The following is a 12,624-nucleotide window of genomic DNA, read 5'->3' as shown; positions in this document are numbered from 1 at the left end:
GAAGAATCCCATAAAAAATATTGACTAGAAAAATCCATTGCTATTTTATGACATAGGTTTTATCAAGATGAGTATCAGTGGTCCAATCCTTATATACCCTCTTCCTCAAAAAATATTTCTCTCAAGGGCGCCCGGGTGGCTGAGTCAGTCAAGGCTCCTGGGTTTCGGCCCAGGTCATGATCTCAGGGTGGTGATGAAGGAGACTGATGTGGGGCCCCATCCTCCGTGGGGAGTCAGCTTGAGATTCTCTGTCGTCTCTGTTCTGTTCCTCCCCCTGCTGGCGTGTCCTCTCTCTCTCTCTCTCAAAATAAATAAACAAAATCTTTGAAAAAAAATGTTTCTCTTAGTTTCTTTTTGAATCTGGCAGGTTTTATTTACATGAGTGGTAGAGAAATTTAACTTGGATTCTCAATATAAGCGAGAGATAGAGAGAGAGAAGAAGATATACAGATTTTATTTTACTTATTTATTTTTCACAGATTTTAATATACAGCTAATAGAATGTTTTTTTTTAATGCAGGGAAGTACAAAGAAGAAAATAAGAGCTGGAGTACAATTCCCCTGCTCGGATAACTCTATTGGGATTTTTATAAAATAAAATTAATAATGTGTCAGGCCAGAAGATGTGAAAAGGGACAAAAGAAAAAATACAATTATCTTTGCCTGCACGCCAGCTCCCAGCCTTTGTCCAAATGCAACTGATCAAAAGCTTCTTACGTATCTTATGGTGAGGAAGGCATGGTGTACACTTGCACCCCTCTCTTCCCTATATATTTTCATCTTTACAAGGATCATGTTTCATCTTTACTTTATAGCAAAAGGATCACACTATATGTACTATGCCACTTTGCTTTCTTCACTTACACTATGAGATATTTCCATATAATTTCATACAAATTAAACTCATTCTTTTTAATAACTTTACAGTATTTTATTAATCATATCCTATAATTTTCTTAACCCCTGTTGAAGAGCTCTGACTGTATCCAGTTGTAGTTTTTTATAAACCAAGCTATAATAAATACCCACTTGTGTGTTGGTACTGTCACATCACATACATCCCTGTACAAAATTACACATATATGCTTTTATTTATTTGATTTTTAAGTCATTTCTACACCCAACATGGGGCTCACACTCACTACCGAGAGATCAAGAAGCACATGCTCTTCCAATTGAGCTAGCCAAGTGCCCCACTCGTATCTATCTTATGTTTTGACAGATATTGGAAAACTTTCTTATTATAAGGTTGTACCAAATTATTGTCTCACCTACACTATATGGGAGCCCACATTTCCCTGATTTTCGTACAAGACACCCTTGAATTTAACTTTCGGTATTTCTGCAGAGTGAAGCACGGTATCACTTACATGTTTAATTTACATTTTCTTTTTTTATTTTTATTTTTATTTTTATTTATTTATGATAGGCACACAGTGAGAGAGAGAGGCAGAGACATAGGCAGAGGGAGAAGCAGGCACCATGCACAGGGAGCCCGACGTGGGATTTGATCCCGGGTCTCCAAGATCCCACCCTGGGCCAAAGGCAGGTGCTAAACCGCTGCGCCACCCAGGGTTCCCAAATTTACATTTTCATTAACCAATGAGACAAGCATCCTCCCTCGTATGCTAACTGGCTATGTGAATTGCTTTTCTACAAACTGACTCTTCACATCCTTTTTTTTTTTTTTTTTTTTTTTTTACTGAGTTGTAAATCCTATTTCTATTGGGTTGATTTGAATAAGCTGTTTATACATAGAAAAATAGAGCCTTTTGTTGCTCTTAAATATGACAGGTATGTTTTTCCTTGCTCTTTTGGTGTTGTTTGTGTTTTTGTATTGAGGTTTTTAATTTTTCCGTTATGTATCATTTCAAAAAGAAAAGCACTGAATCATAACCAAATGCCTTCCAAGGAATATCTTCATTTTTTCCTCAACGATATATCTCACTAGGTAAGGATCCTACTACCATTCAAAGTCCAAAGTCTGCTGATTCTTTTTTTCCGGGAGGAGGGAAGAAGAGGGAGTGGCCTCAGCCAGGTGCAGGCTGCCCACGGGGAGAGGTGGGCACCTCCTCAGGGTCAGATAAAACGTTGTTTATTTCCTTCCCCTTCTCAGTTAAGGAGGGGCAAGAGAAACCTGAAATACCTACTAAGAGAGAGAAAGGTTATTTTTGTTTTGTCTTCAAATTTAGCACTTACTCTATGTATGACATGAAATACACTTTAAGATTCTTAATTCCAAGCTTTTAACATTTGGGGGGTTTTATTTTGGGTGCATTTATTTTGGGTTCAAAACCACAGGTCACACTCTGTATGATTTTTCTCCATTTAAACAAATTTCAGTTTGGGGCATTTTTATTTAAATGTCACTTTTTACCTTTGCTTCTTAAAGAGGTTTGAAGAAATTGCAGAGAGAGGTCTTTTCTTGTTTTTTGTTTTTTTTTTTTTAAGATTTTATTTATCTATTTATTAGAGAGATCATAAAGAGGAAGAGGGGCAGAGGGAGGAGGGAGGGAGCCTGACACAGGGCTTGATCCCAAGACTCTGGGATCAGGACCTGAGCTGAAGGCAGATGCTTAACTAACTGAGCCACCCAGGTGCCCCATAGGAACTCTTTAGTAAAGAAATAATAGGAATTTATATCAAGGTTCCCAGATTTTCTTTCTCTCTCCTAGTCCTAGTTGTGATGAAAGATTGCCAGAAATTTTTGAGAATGTAATACAGCTTTCGAAAGTAAGATTTTTAACCAAGTGATTTAATGCAGGAAAGATCAATGTTTCTCACCAGACAACAGAGAAATCCACTGAGTCCCACAGTGGCCTCCCAGCTGGCCAACTTTTGGCCATGCGCTTGCATGTCAGGCACGTTGGAAACTCTTTAGGGTCCTGGCAGGGCTTCTAGTCTTTTCTTCACAAGCTGCCTTGCTGGCTTGGGCTTCTGTGTCATGAAGCACCAACAGTTGTTTGGCCAGGCTCTCTCCCCAGCTTGAAGCCTCGGGAAGGGCTTTACACAAATGTCCTCCTTAGCTAGAGGAGGCAATCTGCAGTTACAACTTCTAGAGGTCTGCAAAATCCACAATTCACCTAAGGTGTGCACTCAAATTGAACCCTTTTGGAAAGAAATTAGTTTCAGTAATTTCACTCTTCCTATTTTTTTTTTTTTTAAGATTTTATTTATTCATGAGAGACACAGAGAGAGAGGCAGAGACACAGGCAGAGGGAGAAGCAGGCTCCATGCAGGGAGCCCGACTTGGGACTCGATCCTGGGATTCCAGGGTCACACCCTGGGCTGAAGGTGGCGCTAAACTGCTGAGCCACCTGGGCTGCCCTACTCTTCTTCTTTAAAAAAAATAATAAAATAAAATAATAAAATAAAATAAAATTAAATTAAAATAAAATAAAATAAATAATTTATTTATTTAGAGCGAGCATGAGTGGGAAGGGGCAAAGGGAGAAGGAGAGAGAGAACCTCAAGCAGACTCTGTGATGAGCACAGAGCCCCTCCTGGGTCTCAATCTCACCACCCTGAGATCATGACTTGAGCTGAAATCAAGAGTCAGGAGCATAACCACCTGAGCCCCTCAGGAGCCCCTCATTCTTCCTCTTACAAAGCCTTGAAACTCAGGAGAATAAAAACTGTAGGCAAAATTTTCGCATGAACTTTGAGGTGACTTGGAAATGATTGTGATTTTTGTAGCCCTTAGTGTCCCCATCAGGGCTGAATCTGAGCACAACTTCCCAGTAAGCAAATATTCCCTTGGATTCTTCCCGTCTCCGCTTCTAAATTGGTCCCTGTGGCTTTGGGTGTCCCCAGGCTTGCCTGCACGAAGTCCCTACACAGGTGTATTGTCTTCCGTGCTACTTCCTATGCTCCAAATCACCTCCTTTCTTCTTCCCATCAGAATTTATTACCAAAATCCCAAAATCTCTCTTTTCTTTTCTTCCTTTTTTTTTTTTTTAATTGAATGGCTGCTGATTTGTTATCAAATGTTTCCTCTTTCTCCTCTGGCTGTTTTGCATTCTATTAGCTGTACCCTTTTAATTAGTCATGGAAGAATAAAGAATGTGCTCATGACCTTGAGCATGTTCCATAATTGGCGCTTTTTCAATGTCCGTGATGACTCAGCACAGCAGGCAGGAGCAGTGTGCAGTGCACAGTGGAATCCACAGTGGTCACCCCGTGAAACTGGAAGAAACATGGCCTAGTGCACTGGAAGGTCAGATCCACGAGGGGTTTTCTACTTGGTTCACTGCTCTATCCCTGCACCTGGAACAAGGCTTAGCACATGTAGATGACTTATAGATAGTGAATGAATGAATGAAGAACAAATTTGTTTTTGTCTGTTCTTTCTTTCCTACCAAATAGCCAGGCCTCTCTACACCCCAACTTCAATCAACCTCTAGCCCTGTTCTTCTCATCACAGACCCTGGGTGAGAGAGCAGCTGGGTCCTCTGGGTGTTCTGTAAGTCTTCCATGGAACTGTCAACATCCTAGCAGTTAATAGAGCCCACCTCAAGGATTTATTTGGAAGATGCATATGTTAATATATGTACAGTGCTTAGAATGACGCCTGGTCCATCAGTAAGTCCCCAGTAAATGTTAACTTTTAAAATTAACAGTAGTAATTCAGTGTTAATATTTTATTAAGACTTAAAAAAAAAAAGCAGAATAAGGCTCACAGCAAAATTGAGGGGAAATGCAGAGGCCACCCACATACTTCTTATGCATGCACAACCTGCCCCGTTACCAACATCCCCCACCAGAGGGGTGCATTTGTTACAACTGATGAACACACTGACACAGCATCACCATCCGAAGTCCATACTTCACATCATGGCTCACTCTTGACGTTCCTAACTAGGCTATTGATAACAAATCTTTTCATTCAGAATTATTGCTTTAGTATTTGTGATACCAAGATGGAAAACATGTATTTTTGAACTGATTGATCTCCGAGCCAGGGAAGATGAGAACTGGGTCAGTTGTAGTTACTGTTGCATTATATCAAATCTCCCCAAAATGTAGCGGCTCGAAATAACAATCAGTTATTAGGGTATGGTTTGGTTTTTTGGCTCTGGCTGATGGTCTAGGAGGGGCTGCAGTTAGGTATCAGCTAGTGTGAGGCTGAGGCTGTTGGCCAGAACATCCATCCACTTGCGGCCTCTCCGTGTAGCCTGAGCTTCCTGATGACATGGTGGCTGAGTTCCAAGGGCATCCTTCAGAGAGAGAGAAAGAGGCAGACTATGTATTGCCTTTTATGACTTGAGCCTGGAGGTCATGCAACACCATTTCAAAGAATTTATGATGGTCAAAGAATTTTATTGGTCAAAGAATTTATAATGATTCTCCTTAATTTCAAGAGAAGGAAACAAAGAACCCATATCTTGATGCAGGAGTGCTAACATCCCATCCTAAGAAAAGCATGTGGAGTGGGACATAAACATATATCGATGGAACTACTTTGGGACCATACGATCTGCTGTGAGCTATGTATGGCCCCAGCTGCACCTGCAGGCACGCACTCAAGAACACGCACACACACTCATGTAGCCACAAGTCCTGATATAGTGAGGTTGGGCCTAACTGGGGCTCATCTGTGTAGGTTTCAATTAACAAAGGATTATGGGGGTCCTTCTGAAATGTTTGCCTATGGGGAAGAGAACTGGGGTGTGCAACCACTCACAAAGCATTCGTTGAATTGCAGTCTGACACCCATTTGAAGGGTGTTTAAAGAGAAAGAAGTCTAGGAGTCAAAATTGAAAGTGCAAATTGCAAACGCTTCCCTTCTAGAGTGATAGGCCTATAAATACCGAGGCTGTTTCTGTTAAACAACAAATGGAAATGCTCCAGAATCAATGAGAGGTGTTAGCACCAGGGAAAAACAGCATCTTAAATCCTTACGCTAACAATTAAATCAGACACATTTGACACTTTATCTGAGACACTCCTGGCAGTGCTTTATTCTTCATGGCATGATTTGGAAACTCACAGCAGGTGACAAGCAGATTTGGGAGCATCATCAGTTCGGCTTTCTCAGCACTCTCCCTAAACATAATTCAATATATTTTATTCAAGCCAGTTTCATGCTTTTTGAGAAAAGGCAATTGGTGAAAATGAATGCGTTTCCAAAAATGTACACCGTGGCCTCAAGATGCCAAAGAACTGACCTGCTCAATAACGGTTGAAAATTAGCACAATCAGAAAAAAAAAAAAAAGTGATTTATCTCTAAGACCTCAAGGATATTCAGTTACAGTCCCCGTGAATCATGAGAAACCTGTCCGGGTGAGCATGAGGCCTTAGTGATTACTCACCTCACCATATGTCATGCTTATTTGATTAGAGAGAAAAAAGAAAAAGATTTTTTTCCCTGTGATCACGGTAACTGGGCTATTTTTATGAGATAGCTAAGCTGCTAAATAAAAAAATAAAATGGACACAGTATAACTTGGGAATTTTAAGAATCCCAGTTCTTGAAAGTGTTCTAAATGCTTCAAGCCTGCTAGAATGGAAGCCCGAGATCGAGACTCTAGGCCGTTGTCCCCCGTAACTGGGTGTGAGGTGTCCTGGCTGCTGGAGATACTGGCCCGGGAGAGGCCCCTGGTCCTGGCTGACCAGAGGCGCCCGCCAGGTCCTGAGGCGGCGTGGGGTGGCCGCACAGGGCAGGCCGTGGCGTCAGATGGGGCGGCTCTGACCCCCGACTTGCTCTCACCCATCAGCTCTGCAACTTTGGTGCCTTCCCAGGCCTCTCTGAGCCCCAGGTCCCATGCAGATAAAGCGACAACTCTGCGCCTTGCTGCCGCGTGTGTTCGGGGCCCAGCAGTGAGCCCAAAGCACGTGGGCCGCAGGACTAGTGGGGGCCTCGGCTCCCTCCCCTGCCCCACCTGTATTAACCAGGGCCCAAGGAGCCCAGCGAGGGGCAGAGCCTGCGACAGAGGCCCTACAGTAAGCCTGGAGGCCACCCTGTCCCAGTCTGTGAAGGGCTGGCACCCGGGCTTGGCTCTGGGATTTTAGGAGCTTGGGCACAAATCCCAGGACAGACTTTGAGTTCTTGACCTCCACCATCCATTGTGCTCGTCATTAGACGGGGTCAAATGTGCAGCCCAGCAGGGCATTTGCCAGAAAGCTCCATCCGCTCCTGAAGAGGATGGGAAAGGGGCAGCTCTTGGTGGTTCCTAATACCGTCTAGATGGAGTAGGGGAAAGGCAAAGTCTAGACCCATAGCCCCTGTTGTCCATACTTCACTTTTTGCTGCTTACTTTTATTTTTTTTAAAAAAAGATTTTATTTACTCATGAGAGACCCAGACACAGAGAGAGGCCGAGACCCAGGCGGAGGGGGAAGCAGGCTCCCTGCGGCAGGGGGAGCCTGACGTGGGACTTGATCCCGGGACCCCGGGGTCACGCCTTGAGCTGAAGGCAGAAGCTCAACCCCTGAGCCCCCCAGGGGTCCACCTTTTTGCTGTTTATCCATAGCTCTGACTTGTTGGGGGAAGGGAGCAGAAACCGCAGCAACCAGGAAGTCTGCAGTGTCCATAGCAGTAGCCTGGGAGACAGGAAGAAAATTCTCCGCCTCAAGTCTTATCTCACCATCTGTGTGCACTGTGCAGCCGTCAGAATGGAAGCTCCGGACCTCCCGGTTTCAACCCTGAGGGTAAAAGCCATGTTTGGTGCTCGTCTAAACCGCAGGACTCCCCGACTTCTCGTTGCTTGGGATGCCCATAGCTTCCTGTCTTCGTGATGGCTTAGAAAGGCTTTTGTTTTGTTTTGTTTTCAAATTACGCAGAATTTTTGTTCATTTTATCAGCAAACTTATGAAACACACCCAAATAGGCAAAACAGAAGTGCTCTGAAGTAAGTAAGTACAATCCATCATGAGGCAAGTATTCGGACACCTTGAAGAATGCCGTCGGCGAGCAGGAATCCAGCTACGACTGACTCATGACGCACCTGCTGCTTGTTGCACAGCTGTCCCGTGCCCTTTGGGCTGTGGACCTCCGGGTTTGGCATTCCTCTCCACCTCTCCAAGGCTTGAAAAGAATGAGGTTATTTTCATGCTTCTCTCCCTAGACAGGGAGCAGGGCATCACCTACGTATACGTGACAGGCAGTGCCCGGAGGAGACGGCGAACAGTTCTCTAGCCGGTGACCCCCGAAGGGCTCAAGGCAGGCCATGAAGTATAGCGAGAGGATGGTGGCCACCGCGGTGAGGCCGAGCTGAGGACTGCTGGACCCCTGTCGTCCTCCGAGCAATGCTTTCCCTTGGGGCCGCCCAGCGTTCCCAGGTGGGAAGCATGACACTCCGACACATCGGGAAGGTTGCTTCGCGCCACATTTAGGTCCCCGTGCCAAGGCTTATCCTACAGCCACCCGGCCAGACTTTCCAACAGGCAACTTCTGAACACTTACCTGGTTTTTCGATATCTCACCAGCTCCCTTAATCTAGATGGCCTCCTTTCCGTCCTAGAAATTTATGGTGCAGCAACAATCTCTTGTATCGACCAGAATTCATCAAGCACAGTGTTTCAGAACACGGATTGGGCCCCAGGTTTATGCTGAAACCCACAGCATCCATTCATGAGCTGCACGGCTGTGGGCAAAGGGGAAAACACACTTTCCTTATGCGTCAAATGGGAATAACGACGGTGTAACCCCTCAGATTTTGAGGGTGATAAATAAGGGTCACCTATGTGAAACGCTTAGCGCGTGACCTACTACGTAACAGGTATTTGCTAAATGGAGACGTTCACGTTATGAATCCCTTTTCTTTTTCTACGACGGCCGTCAGCGTGCGTAAAATGCTTGCCAATGATTTTACCTCGGTTCTCCTTTACCAGCCTTGGGCTCAGAGGTGTAAGTGTGTCTCCCGTGGAAGCTAGAGCGGTGTTCTGGCAACTGGGGGACACCAGCTACGGAGGGACGGAGCTCTCATCCGTCTCATCTCCCCTGCAGCTCTGATCCTGCCGCGGTGCGTGGCATTGGGCAAACACTCAATAAATACATCTGTCAAAGTCACGAGTAAATGGGCAAATGATTGAGGGTCAAAAAATATGAATGGACCGCCACATCATACATGCAATAATACAAGATCAGGGATGACGGTTTTATTACAGGTGACCAACTCCATTCACCTCTTTTGAGAATTTTATTTTTTTTAAATATTTATTTATTTATTTATGATAGTCACAGAGAGAGAGAGAGAGAGAGGCAGAGACACAGGCAGAGGGAGAAGCAGGCTCCATGCACCGGGAGCCCGACGTGGGATTCGATCCCGGGTCTCCAGGATCGCGCCCCGGGCCAAAGGCAGGCGCCAAACCGCTGCGCCACCCAGGGATCCCCTCTTTTGAGAATTTTATACAACAGAGCGTTCGTGCGGCCTACTGCTTTCTATAATTTAAAGTACTAAATGTACGCAGTGGCTTACATGCTAACAGAGAAAATGTTCTCTGCTGGTCATCAGTGTTCACTCCCTTCTCTTTGGAATGAGTTCTTTCTCGAGACAATTCTACGTGTGTGGTTTTGGTTTTGATCTAGCGGCAAACATCTCCGATACCCTAAAATGGAGACATGGTTGTGAACAGAAGCTTTGTGCTGTTCTGAGACTGTGTGTGGGACGTCAGTTCCAGATTGAGACCCCAACGATACATTCTGCAACTCGATTTCTACGCGTATTTCGGACTTTTGTGTCCCGCCTTGTAGGAGAGCGTTTTCCCAGGACTAAAAGTTATCATTTTCTATTATGAACTAGGTTCATTATCCAAATTAGGAAGATCTGTTAATCACAAAGTCTATCTGACGCTGTTCGGGATTTAAAAACCAGTGGGGAAAAAAATAAAAATCAAAATAATAAAAATAAAAATAAAAATCAAAATAATAAAAATAAAAATAAAAATAAAAATAAAAATAAAAAAATAAAAATAAAAATAAAAATAAATAAAAATAAAAATAAAAACTAGTGGAGGGAGCATCCTGACACGAGTCAGTGGTAGTTAGATAGGCAATTGTTCTATGGTGGACGTGTCGTCTTATAAAAGCAAAAAAATAGTCCTCAAATGATATAATAGGTCATAGATGCATCTCATTTCCTCTCCGTGTGGGGAACCACCAAAGGAAGTCTTTAATACAATGGAAAATAGCATTTTTTCAATGCATGAAAACAGGAGGTAATGGGGCTTGAACATTAGAGCGAATACTGGAAAATCCTAGTTTACCTTTTCTATATTCCAACCACGGAGTGCTGAAGACTTCAGGGTGTGTCTCAGAGAGCTTTTAAATGTCGTGGAGGCAAGACTCGCTGGCACCGTGGACCCCCATACGTCACCTAGCACAGGCGCTCGTGTACTAAGTATTCGTGTATTTCTAGAATCTTAGTTCCACATCGAGACCGCAAAGACGTGGCCACAGATTTCCCTCAAGTTCAAGGAGCAGAGAGAAGGGATAGGACTGGCCCACACGATTCATTCGCCCCTGCTTTGCAGCAGAAATTGTGGTCAAGTGACCCCTTTTACACTTTTAAACCTTTATACCTTGCTTCTCCTTGTGTTTTTTGTGAAACAAGCCCGTGAGGAACACTTGCTGGGGAGCTCTGTGTTTTGATCATCCCCAAGTAACAATAGCCAGCATTCAGTAAGCGCCTACTTATTTAACAAACGTTGCTCTTCGTGCTTGACAAGAATGCACTCCCAGGAAGTCCGGAGAGCTTCATCATCATTAGAAACTGGCCTTGTTTGTCTTGTTGCACAGACCTGGAAGCCACGGCCCCGACAGCCGCCGAGTTAGCCCCCAGCCCCGCAGGAGAGGCTGAGCCCCGAGGGGACCCCTGCGCCCTGGCCCCTCCACGGAGTGTCTCCCACCCCGGCCAGGTTCAGGTGGCCACCCAGGTCGGCCTGGCGGTCATTCACCCCCTGGGCTGACCCTGGCCACCAGGGTCGGCCTGATGGTCATCCTCCCCCTGGGCTGACCCTGGCCACCAAGGTTGGGCTGATGGTCGTGTCCCCCCCTGGGCTGACCCTGGCCACCCAGGTGGCCTGGCAGTGGTGTCCCCCCCCCGCCGACCCTGCTCTCGGGGGGCCTCGGTGGAGCGGGCTGGCGGACGTGCAGATGGCTGGCCAGGGGCTGGTGACTGGCTTGCACTAAATCAACAAAGTCAGCGTCGCCTCTTAACCATATCCTCTAGGTCTTAAAGCGCTTGCCGTGGACATTTCTCTCTGACGATCTGATTTCCCCACAGGTGCGGAAGGCATAGAAGCCGTGGTCCTTAGCCTGTGTGCTAGCGGACCGCTTGGAAATCGTGCAGGACAGCAGGGGTTTTGTGGGTTTGCAGAAGGTTTTGAGCCATCGTCGTCTGGGCCAACCGCGGCTTTTACAGATTGAGCCTCATGTCTATTTTCCTGCTGCCAGAGCTTCCGAGAGGTGACGCGGAGGGCAGGCCCCGGGCTTCTGGTTACCATCAGCCCTTTGGAATTCCAGTCGAAACCGGGAACAGGCTCTGTAAAAGCTTCTTAATGTTTTATGGGCCCGTTCAACTTCCTACAATTTGTTTTTTCAGAAGGTGTGTTTATTATTTTCCATGTGACTTCCCGCAGAACGGCGCGGCAGAGTCCTGGAACTGAGGGGGTCCGTGCCATTCACGCCAGGTCTCCCTCCTGCGCTCCGGATGCACAGACACAGCTGCCCGCGTGACGTGTCCCCTCGGGTCACCGGGGCGTCGCCGCGCTCCCAGGCCCGGAGGCCCCGATTCCCTTCCCAGGCCCCAGGGCAGCGTCTCCTCTCCGGCCCGAGCCGCGGCCCAGCCCGACGGCCCACGTGAGCACCTGCACGGCAGGCGGGCCGCGGAGCACAGGGGCAGCGGGCGCCCGCTCGGAAGGTCGTTCCGAGAAATCTCTACCTAGGACGACTCGCGCCATCGTGGTCCAGGCGCCAGAGGGCTCCCAGGTGACCCTCTGGAGTCGCCGATCCCTCCCTTGTCACAGCCAGAACCTTCAGCGAGTCCAGACGATGCCGTCACCGTGGTCGCCGGCCTCCGACAACTTCCAGTCTGGCCGATTCCTTGTCTTTACAGAGTGATCCTCAGCCACCGGGCATCACCCCCTGGGCTGACCCTGCGTGACGGGGCCGTGGCATCGCCCTTCTTGGCCCCGCTCACCCCACACCGAGGATACAACGGAGACCTGCTAGTGAGGCTCGCCGTGAGCACCGGGCCAGACGTGGCCCCTGAGCCCCCTGTCCCCGGCACCCCCTCGCCCTCCTCCCCCCGCACTCCCGGCAGGTGCTGGCGGGCTCTGTGCACCTGAGAACTTGGTGGGAACTTGGCCCGTCTTCCCCGCCGCGCACCCACGGGCTCGCACCCGCACCCGCACCCACTCCTGCCCCTTCTCTTCGCTCGGCCAGCTCCTCGACACGCGCCCGCTCAGATCACGGTGCACCTGCCGCGGGCCCCCACCTGCCCCCACCTGCCCCCACCCGAAGGACGCCCCGTTCACGGCCGGCTGCCCCGCACTGTCCTTCCCAGCAGCTCGCGCCGGTGGTGTTCAGTGTGCGAGTGACCTAACGGCCCCCAGGCTCCATCGGGAGGGACCAAGAGCGGCACCGGCCTCCTCCTCCCAACCGCCAGCACCGCCCCCGGCGCA

This window comes from Canis lupus, chromosome 19 (genome assembly GCF_003254725.2).
Source record: "Canis lupus dingo isolate Sandy chromosome 19, ASM325472v2, whole genome shotgun sequence".
Classification (NCBI taxonomy): Eukaryota; Metazoa; Chordata; class Mammalia; order Carnivora; family Canidae; genus Canis; species Canis lupus.
This window is presented reverse-complemented; position numbering follows the sequence as displayed.